The 17,630-nt window shown below is 49.6% G+C and overlaps 1 protein-coding gene across 2 annotated transcripts in view; it reads left to right on the forward strand.

The window, feature by feature from the left end:
• The first annotated feature begins 276 nt into the window (after positions 1–276).
• Positions 277–17,630, forward strand: part of SNRK (SNF related kinase) — a 167,393-nt gene continuing 150,039 nt past the window's right edge. Inside the window, exons 1-4 of one of the 2 annotated variants that reach the window (XM_049693635.1) lie at positions 277–1,218; positions 6,966–7,103; positions 13,450–14,042; positions 14,819–15,049. The gene's annotated coding sequence lies outside the window, so the exon portion shown is untranslated. The remainder of the gene's footprint in view (positions 1,219–6,965; positions 7,104–13,449; positions 14,043–14,818; positions 15,050–17,630) is intronic. The other variant, XM_049693637.1, reaches the window with a different exon arrangement.

Here is a 17,630-nt window from a genome sequence, read left to right on the forward strand (position 1 = left end):
GGAGAAGACAGAGTGAAAATACACGTTTGAATGTACAGAAAGGAATATGGGAAAGGTACATGAGAAACTAATAACAGTAGCGGGTATAGTGGGAGGAATCAGTGAACTGGGGCAGAGGTAGAGCGAGATTTCCCATTGTATCTAATTTATATTATTTTGATTTTGAACCATGTGAATTATTATCTGTCACAGCGGTCCCCAGCCTTTTTGGCACCAGGGACTGGTTTCTTGGAAGACAGTTTTTCCACAGACGGGGTGGGAGGGCAGGGGAGGATGGTTCAGGGGGTAATGCGAGCGACCGGGAGCGGCAGATGAAGCTTCGCTCGCTCACCTCCTGTGTGACCCGGTTCCTAACAGGCAGCAGACTGGTACTGGTCCGCTGATCTATCACACAAAATTAAACTGGAAAGAATCTTCTCTACCCCCCATTGGATTATTTGGGAGAATTGTAGACTGAAATAAAAACACACCACGTGAGAGCTGTGACTTTCAGTTTTATTTGGGGATTTACCGAGGACTGTAGCCCAGGACACAGCCTCTCGGATGGCTCTGAGAAACTGTTCGGAAGGGGGGAAGGGGTGGTCAGCATATATGTGATTTTGGAGAAGGGTACCTGCCACCAAGCACACGTCTCGCTAGAAGGTTACCGCTAGCCACGGGGAATAGACATCTTACTTAAAGATTTTAGCGCTTTTCCAAGTATGGGAAGATGCAAGAACTTGTGTTCATAAAATTTTCTCCTGAAAATATCTAACCGAAGGCTGTTCTGCCAGTTTTCCCAGAGCCCAGAGCACCTCATTCCTGATCTCCACCCTGAACTCCTTTCAGAGTGTGTTGAAGATCAGTGACGGCAGTGGTGGATGACTCAATCCTGGTACAGCTGGATGGCGAGCGATATTCTTGGGCTGGCAGAATTGGTTTAATCCCATCTAGACCTTTCACCGAGGCACCTCCAGATCTTGAGTGGGAAAAGCCACAGCACGGAGGGAAGTGGCCTCTCCTAGCTGGCTCCGTGCAGCTGGGCCACAGCCGCCCCATCTGCCTCTCTCCCTCCTCCTGTCCTTCTAGGGCTCTGGCTTCAGCCACTAGCGTCCTAGAGGCTTTCCACCGAGAGAGACCACAAAACCAAATCACATAAGTGGAGAGCAAGGGGGGCCAGCGCTGAAAGCCAGCATCGTGGAGAGACAGCTTTCATCCTGCTCGCTCCAGCCTTGACAGGTACTGTTCAGTCTGTGGTTTTTGCTACTAGAAGTTTCCAGAAGGCCCAGCAAGATGCATTCCTTTAGCTGACTTGCCATGTGAAATGCCCCAGGCACGTGGCCAGAGCTTGGACGATGTTCCCTCTAACCCCCCTTTTCTGTCTGACTCCAGGGCCTCACCCCAGGTGAGGGTGACACAGACACGGAGCTCAGAACCACACCCAGTGAGGACCTCAACCTCCCATAAAGAGAACGTTGACCTTTGCTATTTCCCATCGGTTTTGTGGAATAATCAGAGGGACTAGCTGGGGGACAAAGCTGCATTTACCAAGCTTAGCGCTCGTTTCCTCCTTAATCCTCCGAGTCACCGTTATGAGGCAGGGAGGGGCCGGTGCTGTTACAGCCTTTTAGCCACAACAGCGGGTAATGACCTGCCTGTGTCGTGCATGAGTCATGAGCAGAGTGAGAGCTAAGCCCTGATCTCTGGACCCTGGTGCAGCATCTCTCCTCACCCTCAGCTGGGCACCAGCTGTAGGGGATGCCCTTCTGTCCCTTCACGTGGCTCTCGGCTTGCTGTGGGAAGGCAGGCATAATGGACACACAGATTGGCCTAGCAGGTACCTAAGCGGTGTGACCTCAAGTTCAAAGATCTTCCTTCCGCCATGGGCCGAGACTGGTTACCATCTGTCCCCCTTTGGGGAGTTGGGCATCGTTCTTGGCAGCTCTGGCAGAAGCGAGCACCTGGTCCAGATGTTTGGGAAATACTGGGCGAGTGGCAGCCTGTGCACCCCTGAAGCATTGTCTCCGGGCCTTGATCAGATGTCACCTCACTCTGTTAAAGTGTCAGCCAAGGTTAGTTCGTCAGTCCGGCTGAACCCTGTGCAGAGACCGGCACGGGTGGGTTTTACTTGGGTAGGAGGGAGTCACAGAAGCGTCCGTGGAGTGGCGGGGCCTGTCCATATCGGAGGGAGATCTGAGGGCAGGAGGAATCCACGGCTGAGGCCAGGGCTGTGGAGAGAGATAAGGGAGAAGCAGGCCCTTCACAAGTGCTAAGGACACACCGTGCCTCACACTACACTTAGCTTTGGGCAAAAGGCTTATCCCCTTATTCCATTTACTACGCCTTTATCTTGCGCCAGGCTGCGAACGAAACCATCTTCACGTGATCTCACAGTTTCCAGGTGGACATCTGACACTCGGGTAAACTGCCTGTGTGTGTAGAGCCCAGAAATGGTTGGGCTGGCCTATGAACCCCTGTCTGCCTGGAGCCTCAATGTCCCCACTTTCCAGAACATTTCTGCACATTTACCCACAGATCTGAGCAAGTTGTGGGGAGGGAGGAAGGGAGAAATGAAGGGGACCAGCTCAGAGGCAGAGAGGAAACGGTGAGGTGGAGGCACGGGAAATCCTGGCCGTGGCCACGTATGCCGTCAGCACAGAACTGTAACTGGTTTAACGTCAAGGCCAGAGGCGGCCTCCACAGAATGGCAAGGGCAGAATGCATGTACTTCGACAGCTGGCCTTTAAAACACATGTTCCTTCAGCAATTGGAGACCAGGTGAACATCTGGATCTTCCTAAAGCCTTTGAAACAAAAATAATTTCAGGTGACAAAGTAAATATGCCTCATGCTTTGTAGCTAGAAGTCTCCAGATCTCTGAGATCCAGGCTGTTCCTGCTCACCTGGTCCCTGCCTTTAATGGATTTGCTGGAAGGAGCTCCAGAGAAGAGGGGACGTCCTGATAAAGTTTGGCCCAGGAAACGAGGAGGAGGAGGAAGGCAGACCCAGCAGAAGCTGATGGCCACGAACCTGGCAGCACCTGCAAAGTCCCTGAGTAGTCAGCCTCATTTGACTCTTCTGTGTTCCCTGTGGGCTCCCTCGGCAAGGGGGTCATGGAAGGTTCTGGAGCCATGTCCGCTTTGGGGTGTAGGACTCACATCCCCCCTCCAAAGTTCCATGGGAAAACTTACCGTGCAAATCAAGTTGCCCACCAGTCACTGTGACAGTCGCTTCCAGCTCTGCCATGCTGGCTGACTTGAGCCGGTTACATAACTTCCCCGTGCTTCTGTTTTCTTATCTGGAAGATGAGTGTGACACTAACATAACCTACCTCCTAGGGTCATGATGGGAATACAATGTGAGAAAGTATACGAGGGGCACAGGGCGCTTTGCAAGTGCGCTGTATTGCGTGTCCTGGTGAGGCTGTGGAGATCGTGTTGTGTGTGGGGGGATTTATCGCACCGTGCTTTATGTCAGAGGTCTTAGGTGACCTCCTTCAATGCCTTCAGTGATCCTTTAGGAAAGAGGTTATTGGCAGAGTTGACAGATAAGGACTCAGAGAGGACAAATAAGTCTGCCCAAGGTCATGGAGTTGAGCGGCCAGGGCTTGAACACACCTGGGCCTGGCTTCAAGCACTGTTATGTGAATCAGGCCCCGCCTCCTCCCAGAAGCCCCCGCCAGGCCTGAATTTATATCCCTGACACCTACTTAGGTTGCCTGGTGCGACCACAGCCCTGGCAGTAAGAGCCAGGAGCCTGGCCACACTTCACTCGTACTCCCCAAGCCCCCGTGGGTGGGCCTTTTCTGTCGCTCACAAACAGTTGGTGGCCCAGTGGGGTGTGTGGCCAGAGGAGTTACACCAAGGAAACGGAAAAGTGAGTACAAAGCTAGAAGAGGAGTTGGTATCCGCGGGCCCAGTCGTGAAGGGACACATTCCAGCAGAAACACTTCCCTGTTTTCTGCGTGATCTTTGAATCGCCTCCTGGGGGAACAGGTCCCAGGCACAGTGATAGGGGAGGCAGGCGTGTGGGGACAGCACGTGGGTGACGGAGCACCTCGCCTGGCCGGTCCTCACGGCTGTGATCTCACGTAACCTCCACACCAACCGTAGGAGCTGATGATCAGTGTGCATTTTACAGACCAGGCAGCTGAAGCCCATTAAAGTTAAACAAGGTGCTCAACGTCGAACAGCTGAGGAAGATTTAACCCTGGTCTGCCTGGTCCAGAGTCTCCAGGTGCCCTGAGTGAGTCTCTGGGTGACCACCACCCTCAGGATAACTGCAGTGATGCTGCTTGGATCACAGATGATATGTGACCTGCACCTGCCAGACCTGGGCTCCTCACCGTGGCTAGAGTCCAACATTTCGATCCAGTGGCGTAAGGAAATAGGCAGAGCTGGGCTTCCAGGAGGAAAGGGATTGGAGTGGAAGGAAAGAGGGCGACAGAAAAGGAAGAGGAGAGAACAGAAAGAACTTAGGGAAACAAGGACTTCGAAGCCCTCCTTCTGGAGCCAACTGTGGGAGTGCAAGGTAGCTAGAAGCTACAGCAAATGACGTCTTAACTCGCTGTCTGCTTGCAAAACAACAAAACAGACGTATTTAGCAGCCGAAGAAATGACTGCCTTTCTCCTGCCTCCGGGGGCTCAGGGATGGGAAAGCTCAGGAGAGAAACACAAGCTGTGGAAGAGTTTCCCAGATGGTGGGGAGACTTGGGCTGGGGCAGAGGAGGCACCCAGTGCAGAGACAGGTCTGATTTGATCAGACCCAGGGGGAACCTGCAAATGTTGGCTGATGTGATGAGGCCATGACAGATACAGACAGGCCACAGGGCTTGGGTTCATCCTCCCCAGGCCTCCATCCTGGGCCCTCCTCTTTGTAACCCAAGGCTGGACCCTGTCATGCACCCCCTCAGGGCTCCCATACTTGCCTCTGGCTCACGTGCTGGCTTTGACCTTGATTCGAACAATGAAAGGCTCTGGGATTGGCTTGTCCAGCTCCCGCATTGTTTTCAGACAGAGAAAGAAGGTAGGAAAGGGCCTTTTCTTGGTCCTCAGCAAGCTTGCTTTTTGTTTCTGTGTGACCTTATTTCCCCGAAGGGTTTGAAAGCCTCAAGGGGCTCTTCCGAGGGTGGGTCAGGCCCTAGGACCTCACTGCCACCTCTTTGTCCCAGATGGAGACCAGAAAGAGTCAGCCTGAGAGCGAGGTCAGTGTGGGGCTGTGTGGGTGGCGGCATTGCTGGTCACTGGTCACGCCCACAGGCTGAACTTCGGGCAGATTTGCTCTTTGCTGGGCGGGAGTCAGGCTTGTCAAGATGTTCCACAGCTGGGAGCACTTAGGTCAGACCAAGGTGGAGCTTCCAGGGAGGGTGGCCCGAGTCTGGCCAAAGCTGATGGGCAGAGCAAGCCCCAAATCCAAGGAGATTCTCCTAAGTCTGCCCAGAACAGAAGGAAAAACAACTCAAGAGATCGAGGAGTAAAGGAAGGCAAGAGTGAGCAGTACAAAGGGATGGGAAGGAAGTTCTGGTTCTGTTGCCCCAGGGGGAGGCAGGAGGGGGTGTTTAAGGAAGCTGCAAATAGATCCCATCACTGCCCCTTCATCTGTACCGGTGGCTGCCTATCAGAATCACGGGGCAGCTTTGGAAAACTACAGATTCCCAGGCTCTGCCCTCTACCACCCCGGATTTGGCACTGGTACACTGCACAGTCTCCCCAGGTGATCCTAACGTGAAGCCAGAATGGAAAATGGTCAGGTGTAGGTCAAGGCTCCTGAAACTTCCATTGCATACTGATCAACCAAGGTCTCATCAAAGTGCAGATCCTGACTTAGCAGATGTGGGAGAAGACCTGGGAATCTGCATTTCCACCAAGCTCCAAGGTGATGATGTTGCTGCTGCTGCTGGCGTGGGGACAACTCTGAGAAGCTCGACTGTAAGCTAGACATCTGGGACAAAACCCAAGGAGCCCCAACACCGGAGGTGGACACAGAGGCTGGGAGAGGCCACGTAGCTCAGGAAAGGGCCAGCCACCAGCTTCTTGACGGGGAAGGGCAGCACAGCCGGACCTCACACACAGTAGCTTATTTTTTGCTGCTGAAAGGCTCCAGGTTTCCGAGCAGAGTATTGAGATGAAGGAAGAACTTCTCTGGGAATGCTGAGCCACAAGTGGTCCCTTTATGGCTCAGAAAAGTCCTTTGGACACTCACGCAGAGACAGAGGGGATGAGATTCAAACACCCAAGTTGTTCCCTTGTGGACCCCTCCCATCTGCTTCAGCCAGGACCAGGGATAGAGCAGGGGAGGGAGGGAGGCAGGGCCTTCAGCCCAGAATGCTCTGGGAAGGGACACTGTGGAGCCTAAGTGTGGCGAGTCCTCCCTGTGAAATAAGGAAGGTTGAAGACCGGGATACAGAGTCAGTCACTGTCAAAGGTCATGACTCTAGAACAGGCCAATTCTCCAGGGAGCCTCAAACCCTTTCAGCTCTGGGGCCCTGCCCATCCTACTGCTCCCAATTGGCCAGTCTCTCTCTCCTGGGTGCCTGGGGCATATGCTGAGGGTGGTTGGCAGACACCCCAGCTGACAAGTCTGGCCACATCCTAGGAGCTGGCCAAGGCTCGGACTGGGCCCTCACGGCCGTAGTCTCAGCAAGTTGGGGAGCAAGTGGCTTCACTCCCCCAATGTGGGGCTCAGCAACCCCACCCTCCCTGCGGGTCCCCCATCCAAGCATCTTTGGCCATGTTGGGAGGACTGTGTTGGTCCTGGTATTTTTCCTGTTTGTCCTCAGGTAGAGGTGACAAAAATGCCCCTAAGAAACTTCCTGTGAACAAAGTTATATTCTAAGGCTTTGGGAAGAAAGAAAAGGGGTAAAGAAGAAAGAAAGAGAGATACAGGAAAAAGAAAAAGGGCTGGAGCTTTGTAACAGGCATGCCATCTGTTTGCAATAGGAATGTCAATAACAGAGCTCTTCTGAATAGCTGTGTGTTGTTATTCTAGCTAAAATTAATCACCTGGGTGACAAAAGTGATGCGGACGAACAGCAGCCCGCCGAGCAAACCTGGGAGCTCACGATCCGTCAGGCTGGGAGGACTGAGTTAGTACATGTGAAACCCCGAGAACGGGCCCCGGCCCACTGTGAGTAAACATACCCGCTCAGTGTACAGCTCGGAGATGAAACAGGCTCCTCCTGGTTTTCTTCTCTTCCATCACCTGTCTCTGTGGTCACAGCCTATCCTGCCCTTCCTGGGTGGGCAGGGGCCATGTCTCTGAGCCCTGGTCCTCCTCGGCTTCCACCCTGAGCTGAGTTCACTCTCCTTGCCCCCAGCCACCTTCACCAAGCCAGGAGAGCCCCCAGCCTGCTGTCCCCCTGCCCCAGGATCCAGACGTGGACGCTGCTCTGCCCTCTGACTGTGACCTGTGACTCAGTGTTATGTGACCTGTGTCTCAGTGTCCTCCTCTGTAAATGGAGGTGAAGCACCACCTTGCAAGGGTGATCTAAGGTGTAGTGTCAGGCACCTGAGTGTTGTATAATCCTCTGCTACTTTTATTAATAATATTGTTATCGTCATGGAAGTTTTCTTAGCTTCTCCAGGGACCAGCTTCTCACCGTTGTTGCTGCCTACATGGCTGACGTGGTCTCGCACGTATTCATTCATCAAATTCCTCAAATATTTACCGAGTGCTGACTGTGTGCTACACCCTTGGGACATAACGATGTTAGAGATGTCCAGTGGTCCTTTTTTATTGAAGTATAGTTGATTTACAATGTTGCATTGGTTTCAGGTATATAGTGACTCCGTAGTTTTACAGATTATACTCCATTAAAAGTTATGACAAGATAATGGCTATAATTCCCATCAATATATCCTTGATGCTTATCATTTATACATAGTAGTTTGTATCTGTTAATCCCATACCCCTAATTTGCCCCACCCCCTCCCCTGTCCAGTGGTTTCTTTAATCCATTTCTTTGGGATCCTATTGTCTCCACTTGGTGGTATTGATGCTAGAGTACCATCTACCGCTTTGGGGGCACTTACCCTGTAATTAATATGCACATTTCCTCAGTTAGATCCTTACACAACCCTGGACGCTAAACTCTGCTCCCTTCATTTTCAGCTAAGGACATTGAGGCACAGGGAGGTCAGGTAACCTGCCCACACTCCCACAGTGAGGGCGGCGGCACTGGGCTTTGAACAGAGGCCTGTTTTTACCCTAAGCTCTCCACCATGCTCTGGGACGCTTCGTTTTGTGGAGCCCACCTCCCTGTTCTGGGGGGCCGCCTTTCCTGGGCACGGTGAGACCCTCCCTCAGTTCTTTCCCCGAGAAACTGAAAATCCTTCTGCAGCTTTTAGTCTCAGCCACCAGAAAAACGTCCTGCCACTGGGAGTATCGGCAGTCAGCTCTTTCCGTGGGGCTGTGTGCACTCAGATTTTCTTTGGAGGTGCTGCGTGGAAAATATTAGCCTGTGAACTAAACAACTGTTCAGAGATGCCATTCAAAGAGGCATAAGCATTCCAGGAATTGTTGAGTGTGAAAATGGCACACAAGGGTCCAGGTTCCAGGCACAGACTTGGGGACAAAGCAAATGCCATGTGTATCCTTGAGCCCACAGATAGCTGTTCTGGAAGCGGGTCATCTGGGAGAATCTCATGACAAACGAAGCCAGGAGATGTTCCTTTTCTGATTTTAGATCCACTCGGGGGCAGAGGGAGAGCAGGGGCGGCTGGCCTGGGACCCACCATGTCAGCTGTACCAACCAGGAGAGGCCCCTGCTCACCCTTGAAAATGCACTTGCCTTCGTCACGTACAGAAGACCCAGACCTACCATCCCTTCCCATTGCTTCTCTTCAGCCCACCGGCCCACACACAATGAGCTGAAGTTCTAGCGTGCCCTGCCCAGTGCAAGGGCCTGTGGGGGACACAGGAGGTCCAGTGTGGGAGCCCACAGCCTACAAGGGAAACTGGTTCTTTTGTCCATTCTTTTTGTCCTTTGCATTCTGGACTTGCAGAATTTTGCAAACTGTAACCACAGTGTTAAAAACATGCCTGCCTTTTAACCCAGCGATTCCAATGTCAGGAATTTAGCTTTAGGAATCAAGCACGTGAACCAATTTAGCTACAAGAAGGTTCAGACCATTTTTATTTTAATTATTTATTTGTTTTTAATAGTAGCCAAGGATTGGAAACAAGCCAGATGACCAACAATAGGAGGTTGGTTACCAAAAGATGGGTATACCACACAGTGGAGTGATATTTGGCCGTTAAAATGATTTTGTAAAAGTATGTTTACTGAGGGCTTCCCTGGTGGCGCAGTGGTTGGGAGTCCGCCTGCCGATGCAGGGGACACGGGTTCGTGCCCCGGTCCGGGAAGATCCCACATGCCGCGGAGCGGCTGGGCCCGTGAGCCATGGCCGCTGAGCCTGCGCGTCCGGAGCCTGTGCTCCGCAACGGGAGAGTCCGCAGCAGTGACAGGCCCGCATACCGCAAAAAAAAAAAAAAAAAAGTATATTTACTGAAAGCAGAGTCCAGATATATTATCAAGTGAAAGGAGCAGTTGTAAAATATGCTGTGATCGTACGGCATGATCCTGTTTGTGTGTGTGTGTGTGTGTGTGTGTGTGTGTGTGTGTGCGCGCGCGCGCGCACACGCATACTCCTCTCTCTGCACAGCAGTGTCTACACATGCCATGATGTTTGGTGTTTCATCATCCTGACGAGAACTGTGCAGGGCCCCCTTGCTCACCACTGGAAGAGTGAATCCCCACTTCCAAGGGGTCTAAAGGGGTCTTTTGTCTTTCAGAAGGTGTGTTGCTGGGGGACTGGGGGTGGGGATAGCTTTTTTCCCCAAGACGCTTCCATCCAAGTGGAGGCAGCGCCCCTGCACTCTCTCCATCCCTCCAGCTACCCCATCCTTGTCACCCTCCCTGGAGGGAGGGGCTTAATCAGATTGTGAGTTTGGAAGGAGAAGCTGGGTGGGAATCGCCCAAACCCTCTTGGGTCTGCTCTCCCTTGTGGTAAATCTCACAGGACAGGCCTCTTGGTGATGATGCGGTGAGTGAGATGCCTTATTCTGGGATTCAGGATTTGGAAGGACATGTAGCCAGTACACCCCTCTCCAACATCAGTTTTCTCTGTATCAGTGACCTTCTAGTCCCCATCTGCCTTACTATACCTTTGTTTATTTCTCAATTGGATCAGGACTCAAGTGAGGAAGTAAGAAAGGGAGTGCTATTCGCTGGCCCCCCTCAAACACCTCAACATTCTGGGCCCCTTTTTCAAAACAAGCAATACTATACTGTAAGAAAGGGAGTGAAAGCAACTTGCCCATCTCACATTTCAGTTCCATCTTCAAATACATCAAGACGCCCTCTCACCTCACCACCTCCCTTATCCTGCTGGTCCAGATAACTAGCATCTCTCTCTTGGATTACTGCAATAGCCTCATCACAGGTCCCTTGCTCCTACCTTTGCCCGCCTGTAGTTTATCCTCAATGTTCAGTCAGACTGTATAACTGCTCTGCTCGAATCTCCTAGTAGTGTCCCATCACTAATCAGAGGACAGCCCGATCCTTTCGCTGGCCCTCAAGGCCCTGTACGTTCAGGCTCCGTGACCTCCCTATCTCATCTTCTACACCCCATCTACGCTGACACTCTCTTCCAGTCACACTGACCTCCCTGTTGTTCCCAGCATATGCCTGGCACACTCCTGCCCCAGGGCTTTTGCACGTGCTGTTCCCTCTGCTGGAACACACTTCCCTATGGTCTCCAGATGGCTCAGTTCTTTGTCTCCTTCAGGCTGTTGCTTTCAGACTTTCCCTGATCACCCCATTTAAAATTTCAGCCTGCCTAACACTCCCAAAGCCCTTTCCCTGCTGTGATATTTTCATGGCGTTTATCCCCAGCTGTCATACTATTTTTCTTGTTTGTTCGTCTGTCTCCCCCGATTAGAATGTCAGCTGGACAAGGGCAGAGACGTTTGTTCTCTCACTGCTATTTCCCCCGCACCTGGAAGAGTGTCTGGCACATCATAAGCATTCAGTTAATATCTGTTGAATGAGTGAATGGATCTAAAAGGTGGGTGACTGACATAGTTTTAATTTATGGGAAAGATAAAAGAAGTCTGATCTACTGTGCACCAAAATGTCATGGAGAAATTCACAGCAAGTACACACAGACACAAAATGAGGCTTCATCAACATTAAAACATTATAGTGGTTTTCTCTGGGTGGGGGGCTGCAGGTAAGTCTCTCTCTCTCTATCATCCTCTCTCTCCAACCACTACTTCTAATAATCTACAGTAAATATATTGTTTGTGGAATGAAGTAGAAGTAGAGGATTAGTTGTTGTTGTTTTTTTAAGTAGTGCTTGCTGTAAATGATAAGGGGCTCAGAGGCAAAGATTGTGTGTAGGCATGTGGGCATTTCTTTGTCCCTCAAATAGAGACTTTCCATAGCCTTAGATGCTCCACCTCTTGCAGGATGGCTAGTTCTCTACTCATCAGGTGGTCTTTTTCTCCCCCCCACTTATTATTATTTATTTATTTAAATTTTTTTATTTAAATTTTTTTAAAAATAATTTTTTGGCTGCATTGGGTCTTCGTTGCTGCATACGGGCTTTCTCTCTAGTTGTGGCAAGCGGGGGCTACTCTTTGTTATGGTGTGTGGGCTTCTCATTGCGGTGGCCTCTCCTGCTGCGGAGCACAGGCTCTAGGCATGCGGGCTTCAGTAATTGCGGTGCGTGAGCTCAGTGGTTGTGGCTCATGGGCTCTAGAGCACAGGCTCAGTAGTTGTGGCGCATGGGCTTAGTTGCTCCGCAGCATGTGGGATCTTCCCGGATCAGAGATCGAACCCGTGTCCCCTGCATTGGCAGGTGGATTCTTAACCACTGCACCACCAGGAAGTCCCTCATCAGGTGTTCTTTATGTGCACCAACTACATAGCCTCTGGCTGTACATGAGAAAGAGGCCCCAGAGTGTTTGGACTAGTGCAGTAGTCAAGCTGCTGTCACCAAGAAAGGAAGATACATAAACACTCGGACAGCCAATGGATGCCTCGCTTGACATTCATGAGTAGACAATCATAAATTTCACTGGGCTCTGTGACTGACAAAGCATTTTCATATACATCGTGTTACTTGGATCTTTCCAATAGCTTTGTATGTTACCTGTCATTTCCTTCCCCAAGGAGGCTTAGAGAGTTTAAGTATTTTGTCCAAGATACCACAGCTGGTTTCTCCCACAAACAGCCAGGAAGTAACAAACAGGAGTATGGTCTGTGGACTTTCCTAAAAGGAGTAGCGTTTGGGATGAGCCGATTATAGCTAAACCCCTGGATTTCTTAGAGGAAACTGAGATGGAGAAGCACAGTAGGATATGTCTAGGAAAGGAGAGGCAACAACCCTGTTATCCTAGCAGTATGGGAGTGCCTCTTGGGCAGGGGAACTACCTTTATTTGGAAAAAAGACCTTAATAAATACTTGGGGTAGAATGTGAGGTCTTGAAGTTGAAGCCACTCTGCCGTACCAAAAAAAAAAAAAAAAATGTGGGAGGCATTTCTTTAACTACTAGGAGAGTCTGGGAGAGAATAAAGGAAAGAAGAAGGAGCAGGGGAAAGGGCAAGATGGAGAGAGGTGGGAGAGAGCAGGGAAGTGTCCGTGTGCGGTGGCCAGAGGCCACTTGAGGATCAGAGATGCTCTCTTGTTGGATTTTGAACTTGTGTTTCTGTGACAGAAATCTGTTCTTATTCTCCCCTTCTAGTCCTTTCACTACTGAAATAGTTGGCAAATTCTGCTCAGCTCACAGATATTTTGTGTGAGAGGGAATCTTGATAAACTTGACAAGAGTTGTGGCATGTAACAGCACAAAATAAGGACCACACACATAGAAGCAAACGTCAGGGCAGGGCATGGGAAGACAGAAGAAGCCATGAGCACGTGAGCCCCCTTAGGATGTGCAGAAATCTTGGGGGGTGGCTCTAGGTTTCTAAAGGTCATGAATCTGATGGCTCAAGCCAGCTTTACCTGGATCTCCACCAGGTGGGGGGAGGTAGCTAATAATCTGGGTTACATTCAAAAGGAAAATATTAGGGTTACGTTTGGTGGAAATTAATTTTTTCCTCTAATCAGGTTCCCTTGCTTGAGTCAAAAAGCAAGAATAAATAAGTGGAAAGGACAACAAACTTTTCCTGCCCCATTTCCTGCCTTTCTTGGGAACAAGGCTTAATGGACCATTTTTCTTTTACTAGACAGTGTCACGTGATTAGTCATACAGAAGGTTTATTTACCAGGGCAGATTTTCAGATTCCAAAGAACTTGAAAAATGCTGCACAAATAAGTAGCATTTGGGTTTATCCATCACTCCCCTGTGAGTTTGGTCAACATGGGTCAGTCTCCCTGTTTGCCCGTTTGTTCCCATAGATTGGCCACTGCCAGCACTGGACATAAGCTGGTATTTTCCACTGTAAACCTTTTCTTCCTCCTAGGATTGGGCTCAGGCATGAGACAACGCACAGCTCTGACCATATCAGAAGGAACACAAGGTCCAGCCTTTTATATGGAGCATTCCCAGGAGGCAAACCCAGAGGCATTCTCCCCTCTCCTTTCTCATTTCACCCGTCCTTGTTGTCACTCCTCTCCAAGGAGCCTGCAAGAAGGGCCTGTGCCCAGAACAGTCAGGATTTCTACTTCAAGACGTGCCCTGGGACCATAGTAGGGACATGGCTTTACACCTTTCCAAATGCGGTCACAGTCGTCATCTGACGCCACCCTACAACTGGGATAAGAAACCACTTTCTCCAAGTCTCGTTCCCCGTCCTGTAGGGCAGGATCCTGAGGCATCTCAGGGTGGGATGCTTGGAGATGAAGACACTGGGGAAGCCGACCTGCCACGTTGGCCAATGACACCTGCTTTACTTCCACCATAATCGGCGCATCAGAAGAGCAGCCTCAGGCAGGTGCCCAGAATTGGGGGAATTTCTCTCAAAGAGGATCACCCTCTGACCAACCAATATAATATCTATCTATCTCCACTCTTCTTCGAAACTGCATTTCTCAGCACAAACCCACAAACTGGCAGGTGAGTTTGACCATCTGTCTCTAGGGATCTAGATTCCCATTCATCAGTCCCCCAAAGCCTCATTCAATTATTTCAGTCTTAAAAAGCATTTGAATGTCCATCCATGCATTAATTCATTCGGCATTGAATTGCCTGATATTATGAGGCACGTGGTGGAGCCGGTGGACTGGGGACTGAGGAGAAGGCTGTGCTGCCCACCGGAGGCTTAGGGGCTTGTAGAGGGTGGAGGACATTGAACAAGCCTGTGGGGGCGGGGACACGGGAGGAGCTCTGACAGCTGTAGGAGCGGGTCTGCGTGTGTGAGCGAGGGGCTTCCGGAGGGCAGGGTGTCCTCCCTGCTGTGTGCCCCTCCTCCCTCTGTCCCTCTCTGCTTCTCTCTGTGCCCATCTCCCTTCTTGTTCCCTTTTCCCTTCCTCCTCTGTCACCCAGTGACCATTTGTCCCCTTGCTCCAATCTCCCCACTTCACACAAAAAATGTTGTCCCTCCTCTGATTCTCTTTTCTCAGCCTGCCCCCATCTTTACCACACATCAGCCAGTCCCTCCAAACCAATAGAAATTCTCCCCAATCAGAGGCAAGGAGGAAGCATCCATCCCAAAAAGGCAAGGAACAGAACCAGCGTGGAGAACCAGAATCATGTCAGACATTTCCCAGGGGAGAGGAGAAGGCCATAGATGATAACAAAAATGTTGCTCGCTGCCATGACAACCGCAGCCATTCAGCCAGGGTACCAAGGGTTTGGAGGCAACAAAATCAATTGCATGTTTATTTCCCCAGCATGACCAGTATCCCTAAGGAAGAGGAAGCCAAGAAGTAGATGCCTTCAGTCCTCTGCCTGTCACCTGCCAGAGAACCAGGATGCTTGGTGGGGCTGGCCTTCCTTTCTCCAAACTGCCATCAGTTGTGACATCACTGTCAGCTGTGCCCGGTGTCTAACTTTTCATCTGTATCAATCAGCATTGAGAGTCCGCTGGGTGCCCAGGTGGAGAGGCTCGGCCCCAGGCTAGTGTGAGTAGCCCCTGTCTCGAGGCACAGACAGAGCCACAGCCAGCATCGGTGGGGTGGCCACAGGCCAGAGGGCTCAGTGCCAAAAAGTTACCCAGATTATGTTTGCGGACGGGAAGGTGGGAGGTGGAGCCCCATATAACAAAACAGGAAGCAGCATCATTATTAAGAATAAAGGCTAAACTCAACAATGGGAAACAGAATAATCAATAGAGCCCCTTTCCCGACTGCAGCCCACATCACACAGCTGAAGATTTAAAGGGCCAGTTAAGAAAAGGCCATGAGGGGATCATTTAGCATTTCTGTCCCAGGTCATTTATGAATGTGGACACGAATGTCCTCAAGCTGCGTTGTGAGCCAAGCCGGCCACAGAGTCAGAGGCAGGCTGTTTCTGAGGGAGTGGTGACGCCCTCTCCAGAGAAGCTGTCACCTGCTCTGAGGCTGTCAGCAGGTCCAGCAGTACAGGAGGGCCCTGGATATCTGATCTCTAATTGCTTCTGCACTGTTAGGATGACAGAGGAGGCTGGAGGGTGACTGGGCATTCTCCCCACACCGTATTCCTGCCCACCTCCCCAGGCATCATGCGGCTTTCAAGGGTCTCTGTGCTAACATAATATTGCCAAGTGCCAGGCATCTCAAATTGTGTGAGATATTAGCAGAAGTATAAGAAATATTGACTGCCATAAGGAAGCTCCTTTAAGAGACTCCATCTGTGCTGGGCATTGGGGAAGGGGGAAGGAGGCAGTGGAGATAGATCGCACTGCCGCTGCCCATTCTATTAAATATGACGCCTGATTCAGAGCCGCACAGGCATTTGTGAATCCCATTCCTCTGTTGGCTAAATGGAGCTCGATTTGTATGTGGATCAAAGAAAAGCTACTTATCCCTACTGGATATCTCCTTCTAACTCACTGGCATTGTTCAGCAGGGAAAGGTGAAACAAAGGCTGAATTTATTCACAGACAGGAGCTTCAAAGCCCCAACATCAAGGAAATAGCTCAAAACTTCAAAAAAACAGCTCTGACCTAAGTTCTCCAACATTTTATATTTTCAACAATCACAAGAAACAGATGAGCTATCCAAAAAGAGCAAATTTCACTTCAATTTCCATTTAAATGCCTCAAAGCAAAAAAAATCCAAGAGTTCTGTCTCTGTTTGCACTGCTGGCAGCCAGGCTGGGAGCCCCTCATATTCTTTTCTCTTATTTCTCCACCTTGTGGTGAAGGTCTACTTTCCAGACTGGTGAGAGCTGAGGTTAATCAATGTGACAGTTGCTCAATGCTTCAGCAGAAGAAAAGTTGAACATTTACATCCAAACCCCTCAGATTTACCACACCACCACATGGATCCAAAAACAAACAAAACCAAAAAAAACTGGCTTTAAAACAAATGCCATTAGAAAACAGTTTCTTTAAGAGTTATACCTACACCTATCATACGTTCTATCCCTAATTACTTATCCAAGAAAAAAGAAGGCACGTGTCTATATAAAGACTTTTACATAAATGTTCATAAGAGCTTTATTTGTAACAGCTAAAATTGAAACAATCAAAATGTCCATCAATAATGAATAAGTAAATATGGTATAAGCAAAATAACCAAACAGATTGTGGTATATCCATACAATGGAATACTACTCAGCAATGAAAAAGGGAGAAACTAGTGATACAACCAACAAGGTGCCTGAATCAAAATAATTATGCTGATTGAAAGGAGCCAGACAAAAGGAATTTATATAAAACTTTAGAACATGCAAACTAATCTGTCATGACTAAAAGCAGATCAGTGGTTGTCTGGGAGGAAGGGTCCAGGGAACCAGAAGGACAGATTGCAAAAGGGGCATGAAGAAACTTTTGGAGTGATGGATATGTCCATTGTCTTGACTGTGGTGATAGTTTCATGTGTATACATCAAGACTTGTCCATTTTATACTTTAAATGTATATATATATATAATGCTTCAATAAAGCTGTTTAAAAAGTCAAAGAAAACATATGCCATGATGCAGTAACAGGGACTAGATATATATCCCTCCTTAAACAACTAGAAAACCGGAAAAAATATATGAGACAACAATTTCAACATTGGACAACAGTCAAGGTGAAAGAAAATAAGCAAGATGGGTCTTGCAGTGGCACCAGCTCACTGTCTAGAGAGAACCCAGATGGTGGGCTTGCGGACTTGAGGAGACAGAGTTCAGAGTTGTGGGAGACCAAGGAAGTTCACGTTTTCAGGGCAGAATGCCAGAGTGAAGGGAGTTCTACACACAGAGAAAAACTCCAGACATTGTCAGGTTAGAAACCTTGTCTTTGATATCTGATCATCACCTGCATGTGAAAAAGTTTCTTGAGGCAGAAAAAAGAGCCCCATAAAAGGAGCAGCTGGAACAATTCCTGGAGTTCTTACAGGGCTAGAAAACGTTGGTATTTTCATCAGCCGAAGTGCAGACCCTGTAACGCATGGGTTGTGTTCCAGAAGGGTATTGCCTTAATCATAGGGCTAAATTAGTCCTAGACTAAAGCATAAGAAAGCATAGCATAGCATAACAAAGTTTAAAAGCAAGCCCTGAAAAGATTAAACTGTTT

This window comes from Orcinus orca, chromosome 10, assembly GCF_937001465.1.
Source record: "Orcinus orca chromosome 10, mOrcOrc1.1, whole genome shotgun sequence".
NCBI lineage: Eukaryota > Metazoa > Chordata > Mammalia > Artiodactyla > Delphinidae > Orcinus > Orcinus orca.